The 10,253-nt window shown below is 33.8% G+C and overlaps 1 long non-coding RNA gene across 1 annotated transcript; it reads right to left on the reverse strand.

Annotated features, from left to right (window-relative positions):
* LOC109848337 lies at positions 2,038-3,448 on the reverse strand. Its single transcript, XR_002248770.1, has 3 exons — positions 3,391-3,448; positions 2,421-2,537; positions 2,038-2,090 (listed from the first exon to the last, which is right to left on the reverse strand). It is a non-coding gene; the product is annotated as an uncharacterized LOC109848337 (long non-coding RNA).

The following is a 10,253-nucleotide window of genomic DNA, read 5'->3' on the forward strand; positions in this document are numbered from 1 at the left end:
CTTGTCCTAACCAACTATATCTTCCCTTTCCCACCTTCATAAATAATCCGTACTTCAATGTCCACCTCCGGCAGCAGACCAACGGAGCTCCCTCCGCCTTTTCAACACGTGTCAGAATCTGACAATGGGGTCTGACGACACAAAGGGCACGTGGATTGGGACCCAAGCCACTTGTCAATGCATATGACGTGGTATCCATGTCCACACTGAGGCAAGACTCTAAGCTCCTCGCCCTCCTCAAACTGAGACAAGCAAATTGCACAATCCTCAAGCTTGTGATCCCTAGAAGCTGACATTGAGGCTTGGCTGAAAACGAGCTTAGGGATAAAGTTGAGAGCCCTCTTGTTGAAGCCTCTACTTGAGGCAGACGGGTGGAGCTGTCGTTGGATGCAGCCACAGATCATGAAGGCGACGAAGAGGAGAGTGCTAAGGGAGCAGGCGAGTACGAGGAAGCCTGGGAATTCTAGGAGACTTTTAAAAGGTGAAGGCATTGGTTCATTTGAAGAAGAGATTAGTGGAGAGTGTAGATGGAAGGGAAGTTTGGGACTGTAGAGTGGATATAGTTGAGAGGAGAGAGTTACTGCAGCTTTCACATATTTCTATTGAGAAAGTATCAAGTTGAAGACACACATATAGAATGAACAAAGAATAATCTTGAATTAATGGAACGGCCGTTTGATGTAATATTTTGAAAATATAGAATGTATGCTTCCTGGATTAGTGGATATCACTACAGCACCTGAAATCATCTACAACGGCCGAAAAACGCTATGGTATTATTTCATAGCGTTTTAATCAGCGCTGTGTCAGAACCCGTTATAGTAGGTCTGTGGCTTTACATAGCGCTTTCCCAAACGCTAGCAAAAAGGTTCCAACCATAGCGTTTTTATGTAGGTATAAAAGGGTATTCAATAGCGTTTTTGTATTGCTATGACGAATATCTTTCATAGCGGTTGAAAAATACTATTAATTAGTTTTCATTCATAGCATTTCAACGCTACTATTGTCTTACATTTGATAGCGTTTGAGTTACTACAATGGCATTTCAACGCTACTATTGTCTTACATTTGATAGCGTTTGAGTTACTACAATGGCGTTTCAGCGAATGTTGTCTTTCTTCTTTTAATAGCATTTCAGCAATTGTTTCCACTTCTTATTGCATTTCAGTTGTGCCTATAAACCTTTGAGGTTGAACTAGAAATTGCTTCCAATTATGACAAGCATAAAAGAAAATATTTCATTTAAAGGTTCAAACTGATACATAACCAAGTTGTAGCATACAAGAAGAGTCAACACAAATGTGCCAAAAAACAAATACTAGTCTTTGGATAATCCAATATGGAGTACAAGAAATTAACCATAGTACACAGAACAACAAAAACTAACTTTGTTGCATTACATATGACTTGGGAGACTCATCATCTTTAGCAATTGAGTACTAGTACTGCTGCAAAAACAGAAATTAGCAACACCAATAATGAGATCCTAGAGCCATAAATATATGGACACAAAACAGAAAACAACAGCACCAATAATTAGAAATCCTAGAGCCATGAAGATCTGGACTAAAAACAAAAATCAACAATCAAAATATAAACAACTTTAATGCTAGGGAATAAGCGTTTCAATGTAACCATGTCTATGATGCATCAACTTTAATGCTATCTCGAAAAAGTGAAACAAGTAATGACAAAATCAACTTTTGTGTGCACCTCATCATCTAGAGTCCCATCGATGTCCTTGATAAGCCCTTTCATTAATTCAAATAAAACTTCCACCTAGAACAACAGACATTCATATAATTTTGGAAAACATTTTAAACAGATAAAAATACAAGAAATATGCCTACTTTATCTGCAGTAGATATGCAGGTGTTGTTCTTCATTATACTTTGGATAATGACCACTACCATGACTTTATTTGTAGCAGTGTCAAGATGATCCATGACTTTCGGATAGTTTGAAAGATTCAAAGAAGTGACAATGTCATTATACTTCTCCAACGGAGCACTCAAAAGTGAAAAAAATTTCTTAGTTGCTCTGGTATCCTCAAGCTTTCCTTTGCCTGAAAGTTTCTTAACACATGCACCCTGTTGAGAGAAAAATCAGAATTGCATCAACTAGAGATTTAAACATAACAATGTTTACTTTATGTTATATTTGTCGTCGAAGAAAAGATGTAGTCAGGTGGTCAACAACATTACTTCATATAACCAAGCATATCACAAGGTATTCAATGATATATATCAGAGCCTGAATGGATGCCCTAGCTACTTATTTATATGTCATTTAAACATGAGCTTAGTTTCTTGATAAGGCTATTGTTTATGTGATAATAAATACCATTAAGATATTCTGAAACATACTTGAACTGCAAATACTCTCACACACTCTAGAAAAATATAAGTAATCATACTTACCAGTATTTGATCGACATGATCAAGACGGTCAGGATGAACACGAAGAGTAAACGTAAGGAGCGACACATATAAAGTTATTACTCCAACAACAGGCATATCAACTTGTGCTTCAATGACCTATCAAACAGTTGCATCAAACAAGTGAATAGCATGAAAACAATATCCAACTATTACATTTATTTAGAATCAAGCATAAGTTGTCTTTTGGTAGAAATTTAAAATCCATGTGTTAAAACTACTAATTCAAGCAAACAGTGTGTACATGAGGGCAATAAATTCAGTGCAAGCAAGATTGCGATAAACATCTCGACTATATATTAGAGAGAGATGATATATAAGCAGATAACTTTAAATTTTCTTAGATATGTAAATAATAAAATTTCTCTCTTGAAAGAATCACAATTTGAGTGATGTGAGTTTGTACATGGTTTAATTAGAGAATATTAGTATCTCAAGGTTTGGGCATGCCTTAAATATGGGAAATATATTATATAAAGCTTTGGGTCCATTTCACTGGAAGAAGTAACATAAAGCACTATAAAATAATAATAAAATAATGGATTTAAATACTACATGAATGCACAAAAGGAAACAAGAAAAAAAGGGGAAAAGAATAGTATATGATAAACATTTTCCTTAATATTAATGGTATTCTAGGAAACTATGAACAGTCTCAACAGATCCATGAACGAGAGGATTATGGCATGAAAAATTCTGTTAAATATCCACTGAAATGTTCGAAACAAAATGAAAAACACTTAAATAGTTTGCAAAGTTATTGAACCCATAATTTAAAATAACAAGCAATAGAATGAACCAGAAGAAGCCACACTGACCTGTACCATAATGTCTAAGTTACACTAATTAGACAAGATAAGTACAATTAAGGAGCAAAGTAAACTTGAATATTTTAACTTTTAAGTATAAGAAAAGCAGTGCACTTCCTCGGCTAATTTGCAAATAGGTATACCTTCCCAATAGCATTGCTTAATTTGGCAAAAGCTTCAACTTAAAAGAATTCTGGCAAGACCTACAACACTGATATATCAGCAAGTGAACTTCAGTATGAACCAGATAAATAGCACATTAATGACTCACCTCTGCACTTGAAGCAGCATAATTTGATAATCTGTCCATAAGTTAAGATAGCACTGTCTTGATATCGACTGTTGATTGCATAAAAAATTAAAGCAGTCTAAATGTAGCCCACAGAAGAACTTATTTTAAATCTACAGTAATCGTTCAAACCATAGAATGAACAAAAATACTCATGACAGCTGTGTTGGCCTTCTTGTTTTGATGATGTTTAACAAACAATTTACCACTAATGTTGATTGTCTAGTATTTGTGTTTTCGTATTTATTGTAGACAAACAACGTTGTTGGAGGATGGATGGAATAGCGCTTCAACGACGATATCCAATGGAGGCTGGCGGAATATCGGTGAAGCCTTGCTATTCAAAGTTCAAGATCCAAGTTCAAGCTTCATCCGCGAGATTACCAAGTCAAGTTTATTGAAGATCAAGATCATTGCTTGGGTAATTTAGTTTAGGAATTTATATTATGTGTGTTAGTACTTTAAGCTCAATCATATACACACATACACGTTTTGGTTTTTGTATATATATAGTTATATATATACATATATGTTTTGGTTTGATAGTTTTCAAGTTTTACTATGAAACAAATGAATAGAATTGGAAAATACTATTTTGTTTCATGTTTATATGCCTATATATGATTTCACCTTTAACAAGCTTATATTTAATGAAATCATATTTAGTGTTTTGAATATATTGCATAGAATATGCAATTTTATGAAAAATATTGTATTTCTAGGTTATAGACTTCATAACAACATATTATATCTTTTATCAAGTCTATACAATCATTTCATAAAGTTTCAAAATGTTGTTTAAGTCAAAATATCAAAATATCAATTTTCAGGTTTTCATGTTTTGGGCTATTTTGTAAAATGATGATATTTTTCATTTGGGAAGTCCTTTTTCGAAACCAGTCATTGTAGCATGTTTATTATCATGTCTACAATCATTCCCCAAAGTTTTACATTTTTTGGAATTTATTTGATATTTTTAAACAGCATTTCAAAATCAGATAAACAGTTTTCATATCAGTTTTCGGTCGACCGCACCGGTCGACCGAACCTGAGGTCAAAAGTTGGTATAAATACCCCATTGTCTTCAACTCTCAAGCCAACTAAGAAATGTTTTAAAAGAAAAGAAAAGTTTAATCAAGGGTTTAGGGTTTTACTGTTTGTTTTGAGTTTGGGTTTCTGTTTACAAAGGAGGAAGTTTTCACTGCAGATTGAGGGATTCATTCTCAATCCCCTTCATCCTCTTCTTGTGTTCTTAGAGAAGTTTTCTAACTCATTTCTCTAGCAATTTCATTATTGATTTTCATATTCTTATTATTGCTAGTTTGTTAATTGAGTTAGATTTTATTTTACTCATTGTTACACACACCCACATTGAGCTTATAGTATTTGCATACATAGTATAGTTGGGTGGTGAGAGATTGTAACATTGAGTTGTGCTACATTGTGTTCTCATCTATTGTAGAGAACAAATTTGTTGTATTTACTTTGTGAGTGTTGTAAGGTTTTCGGTGAGCTAGAAACCGAGTGTGTAGTGAGGTTTTCGGTGAGCTAGAAACCGAGTGTGAGGAGTGACGTTGATCGGTGAGCGTTGAAAACCGATACTGTAAGGTGTAAACGTTATTCGGGTGAACGTAGAAAACCCGGTTGATAGTGGATTTCTCCCCGGGAGTGGGGAGCGGAGACGTAGGACGGAAGGTCCGAACTCCGTGATCATATCGCTTGTTTGAGTTTGTCTTTGGCGTATTTGTTTTTGCATTTATTTTATATCGCCAATTGTGCATTGCTCATTCACTTTATCCACTATCTTGTTTAGATGGTTTATCCCTTGTGTTAGTTTATATATCCTTGCATATATATTTCATCATATAGGATATATCTTATTGTTTACATTGCTTATCCTAGCTTACAAATACTGTTGTATTTCATACTTGCTAGGATAACGTATTAATCAATTTTAATTGGCATTTAATCGGATTAGATTAGCATAAGACCCTAATCACCCCCCCTCTAGGGTCTAACAATTGGTATCAGAGCTTGGTGCTCTTTGATTTAAGGTCTAATCGCCTTGAGTTAAAGATCCAAGTTAGCTTATTGTGCTAATCTAATTTTGAGCTTTATTTGTATCTTGCTTGCCTTTTATATTATGGATATGCATGGTTTAGGTTATGCCATTAATATTACTCCTAGATTAGATAATTTCCCCTATGCCCAATGGTGTGTTAGATTTAAACTTTTTGTTCAATCTAAACACTTTGATTTATGGGAAATTATAGATGATGCTTATATTGTGCCCATTTTGGAGAAATCCAAGTGGAATAAGAATGATCATCGTATGTTTACAATGAACAATATTTTGTTAGAATATTTGCTAAATGCTTTTAATTCATCTATGTCTAACAAGTTTGTTCATTTTGATAGTGCTTACACCTTATGGATATTTATAGAAGCACATCAAGGAGACTTGGAGGCGATCCGACAAGCTTTGGAGGATCCCGCTTCAAGTTCATGTGGAGCATCATGCACACGGCCACTAGGCGATAGCCCTAGTGAGGTTTGCGAGTTCGAAACCATAAATGATTTACCTAATGATGAACTTGCTTGTGCTAGTGAAAAATTATTACATGCCTTTAACAAATTGCAAAATGATTTCATTAATTTACAAAGCAAGCATGAAATTTTGAAATCCGATCATGAGTTGTTAGCATCTAAGTTTGAAACTATTTCTAATGAAAATGTGATCCTTAAAGAAAACAATGAAAAATTAAAATTGGATCATGTTTCTTTAACTTCAAACGTTGCTAGTTTAACTCATGAAAGAGATAATGCCATGTTAGAAGTAAAGAACATACAAAATAACACTGCTTCTTTTATAAATGACTACTTATGTTCTACTTCTAAAAGTGCATATGTGCCTAAAAATGAAGACTTGAATCTTATGAAAAATTGCATTTCATCTTTAGATTCAACTTTGAAAATATGCATTAATAACCATAAGAAGCTTATGAACATTTGTGCCAAGACCAAATCAAAATCATCCACTCATTATGCACACATGTATAGCAAAACTTATAAGTGTTCTATTTGCGGCCGTCAAGGTCATTTAGCTAAGTTTTGTTATGATGCACACAAACATAAGAATTCTAATGCTCCTTGTGCATCTCATGTAGCTTCTTCATCTTGTACACTTACACATTCACATGCTCATTCTCACAAAGTTCATCATAAGCATGCTAGTGTGTTCAAGTGTGATTATTGTGGTCGTTTTGGTCATTTGGCCAAATATTGCTTTGATTTGAAAAGAAAATCTCATTTGACAAATGCTTCCAATAGACCACATGTTTTTAAATGTGATGTTTGTGGTAGGTTTGGACATCTTGCTAAATTTTGTTTTGATATACAAAAAGCTTCTAAATTGCAATATGTTCCAAATAGACCATTGTTTAAGAATGTTTCTCATTTGCAAAATAATTTTAAAAGAAAATCTTTATTTGCAAATGATTCCCGTGCACGAGCTAATGGTCCACAAAAACAAATGGATCTCTTTCATTGCACAAATTGCAATCGGAAGGGTCATTTGAATGAATATTGTTTTGACCATGTTAGTGCACCATATGTGCCTAAGAGGGTTCATAACCCTAAGGCTTTGAGCTTTAATGATAGGGGTCATGTCCCTAAATCTTTTGGTACCAAGAGTTCTTGGGTACCAAAACAAATTTAAATTTTAAACCAAGAATTTTAGTGTTCATACTTTTTCCTTTCTTGGTTTTAAAATTATGTCTTAAAATATTTTGATTATGAAAATAAATTTATAATTGATAAAATCTTTTGTTTTCATGATTATTTGTTTTGTTTTGATGAGAGGTTTGTACTTATATAACCCTCCGGAGTTATTGGGTGTTTATTCCCAAACATTGTTTACCGGGTGCTAAAAATGTTCATATGGGTTGATACTAGCTCAAGAGCTAGATATAATTACCTCTCTTGATTTTTAAAAATCAATGATGATTTGGTTTTATGATTTAAACTTTGATTTATGATTTCAATTGGTTGATTTGTTTTCATTTGAAAACTTTTTACATGATTCTCATGTTTCTCTTCTTTTGATTTCATAAATCTATTTTATACATTGGCTTTTATGATATGAGACAATATGTTCATCTTGATATACTTATATATGTTCTCATTATCTCTGAATGTGAGTGATTTTTGGCATATTATTTATGCTTGCTCACATGTTTGCCATGATCTTTTATTGCTTATATTTCATATGGCTTTTTGATAGGGGGAGCTATTCCCTATAGTTGCTTTGTACTCACCTATGCTTATTGATAGGGGGAGCTTTCGCTCTCTTCATACCTTTGTCCCCTTTTTGATGTTGTCAAAGGGGGAGAAATATTGTGAGTATATCTATCTTGTTTGTTTATATGCATGTGAATTATTATCTTGTATATGTTCATTTCCTTCATGCATATATTCCTTTTTGTAAATTGTTTGTCATCATCAAAAAGGGGGAGATTGTTGGCCTTCTTGTTTTGATGATGTTTAACAAACAATTTATTACTAATGTTGTTTGTCTAGTGTTTGTGCATTCCTATGTTTTGTAGACAAACAACGTTGTTGGAGGATGGATGGAATAGAGCTTCAACGATCATATCCAAAGGAGGTTGGCGGAATGTCGGTGAAGCCTTGCTATTCAAAGTTCAAGATCCAAGTTCAAGCTTCATCCGCGAGATTACCAAGTCAAGCTTATTGAAGATCAAGATCATTGCTTGGGTAATTTAGTTTAGGAATTTATATTATGTGTGTTAGTACTTTAAGCTCAATCATATACACACATACACGTTTTGGTTTTTGTATATATATAGTTATATATATACATATATGTTTTGGTTTGATAGTTTTCAAGTTTTACTATGAAACAAATGAATAGAATTGGAAAATACTATTTTGTTTCATGTTTATATGCCTATATATGATTTCACCTTTAACAAGCTTATATTTAATGAAATCATATTTAGTGTTTTGAATATATTGCATAGAATATGCAATTTTATGAAAATATTGCATTTCTAGGTTATAGACTTCATAACAACATGTTATATCTTTTATCAAGTCTATACAATCATTTCATAAGGTTTCAAAATGTTGTTTAAGTCAAAATATCAAAATATCAATTTTCAGGTTTTCATGTTTTGGACTATTTTGTAAAATGATGATATTTTTCATTTGGGAAGTCCTTTTTGATAACCAGTCATTGTAGCATGTTTATTATCATGTCTACAATCATTCCCCAAAGTTTTACATTTTTTGGAATTTATTTGTTATTTTTAAACAGTGTTTCAAAATCAGATGTACAGCTTTCAAAACTGTTTTTCAGGAGTATCAGTATTCGGTCGACCGCACCGGTCGACCGAACCTGAGGTCAAAAGTTCACTGGGCGACAGAAGCTTGTCGGTCGACCGGTCCGGTCGACCGATGAAAATTTTCGGTCGACCGACGAATTTTCCGGTCGACCGACGAGTGATTTTTCTGCTTCCAACGGCTAGTTTTTTGACCGTTGCCTTGGGGCTGTGTTTTTTGTCTTTTGCTCTGGTTTCTTGGCTGAGTTGTGAGAGGGTATAAATACCCCATTGTCTTCAACTCTCAAGCCAACTAAGAAATGTTTTAAAAGAAAAGAAAAGTTTAATCAAGGGTTTAGGGTTTTACTGTTTGTTTTGAGTTTGGGTTTCTGTTTTGTTTTGGGGTTTTTGCTGAGATTTCTAGTGGGTATATATACCCCATTGCTGATGTCTTTTCAACTAAGCTAAGAAGTTTTTAAAGAAGTTTTTAAACAAGGTTTTAAACAAGGGTTTAAGCTTGTTTTTGTTTGGTTTAAGTTTGTTTTGGTTTGCTGTTACAAAGAGGAGTTTACAATCAGCTATTGAAGAGTTCATCTTCAACATTTCATCATCCTCTCTTTGTGTTTATAGAGAAGTTTCCTTAACTCTATTTCCTAGCATTTTTACTATTGAATTTCATATCAATTTTTATTGCTAGTTCTTATTGAGTTAAGTTTTATTGAATCTCATTGTTACACACACCCACTTGAGCTTTTAGTATTTGCATACATAGTATAGTTGGGTGGTGAGAGATTGTAACTTTGAGTTGTGCTTTCATTGTGTTCTCATCTATTGTAGAGAACAAAATTATATTTGTTACATTGTGAGATTGTTAGGTTTTCGGTGAGCTAGAAACCGAGTGTGTTGTGAAGTTTTCGGTGAACTAGAAAACGGATTGTGAGGAGTGACGTTGATCGGTGAGCGTTGAAAACCGATACTGTGAGGTGTAAACGTTGTTCGGGTGAACGTAGAAAACCCGGTTGTGGTAGTGGAATTCTCCCCGGGAGTGGGGAGCGGAGACGTAGGACGGAAGGTCCGAACTCCGTGATCATATCGTGTGTTTGTGATTGCATTGGCGTTCTTATTCTTGTTTTCATATCTTATATCGCCTTTGTGTATTGCTCATCATATTACCCTATCACTTGTTTAGATTGTTTACCCCTTGCGTTAGTTTATATATCCTTGCATATATTTCACTATATGCCTCTTTGCTAGGATATATCATATTGTATATTGCTTATCCTAGTTCATATATATTGTTGCATTTCATACTTGCTAGGATAACTTGTTAATTAGTTTTTAATTGGAATTTAATCGGATTAGATTAGCATAAGACCCT

Source organism: Asparagus officinalis, chromosome 7, assembly GCF_001876935.1.
Source record: "Asparagus officinalis chromosome 7, Aspof.V1, whole genome shotgun sequence".
Classification (NCBI taxonomy): domain Eukaryota; kingdom Viridiplantae; phylum Streptophyta; class Magnoliopsida; order Asparagales; family Asparagaceae; genus Asparagus; species Asparagus officinalis.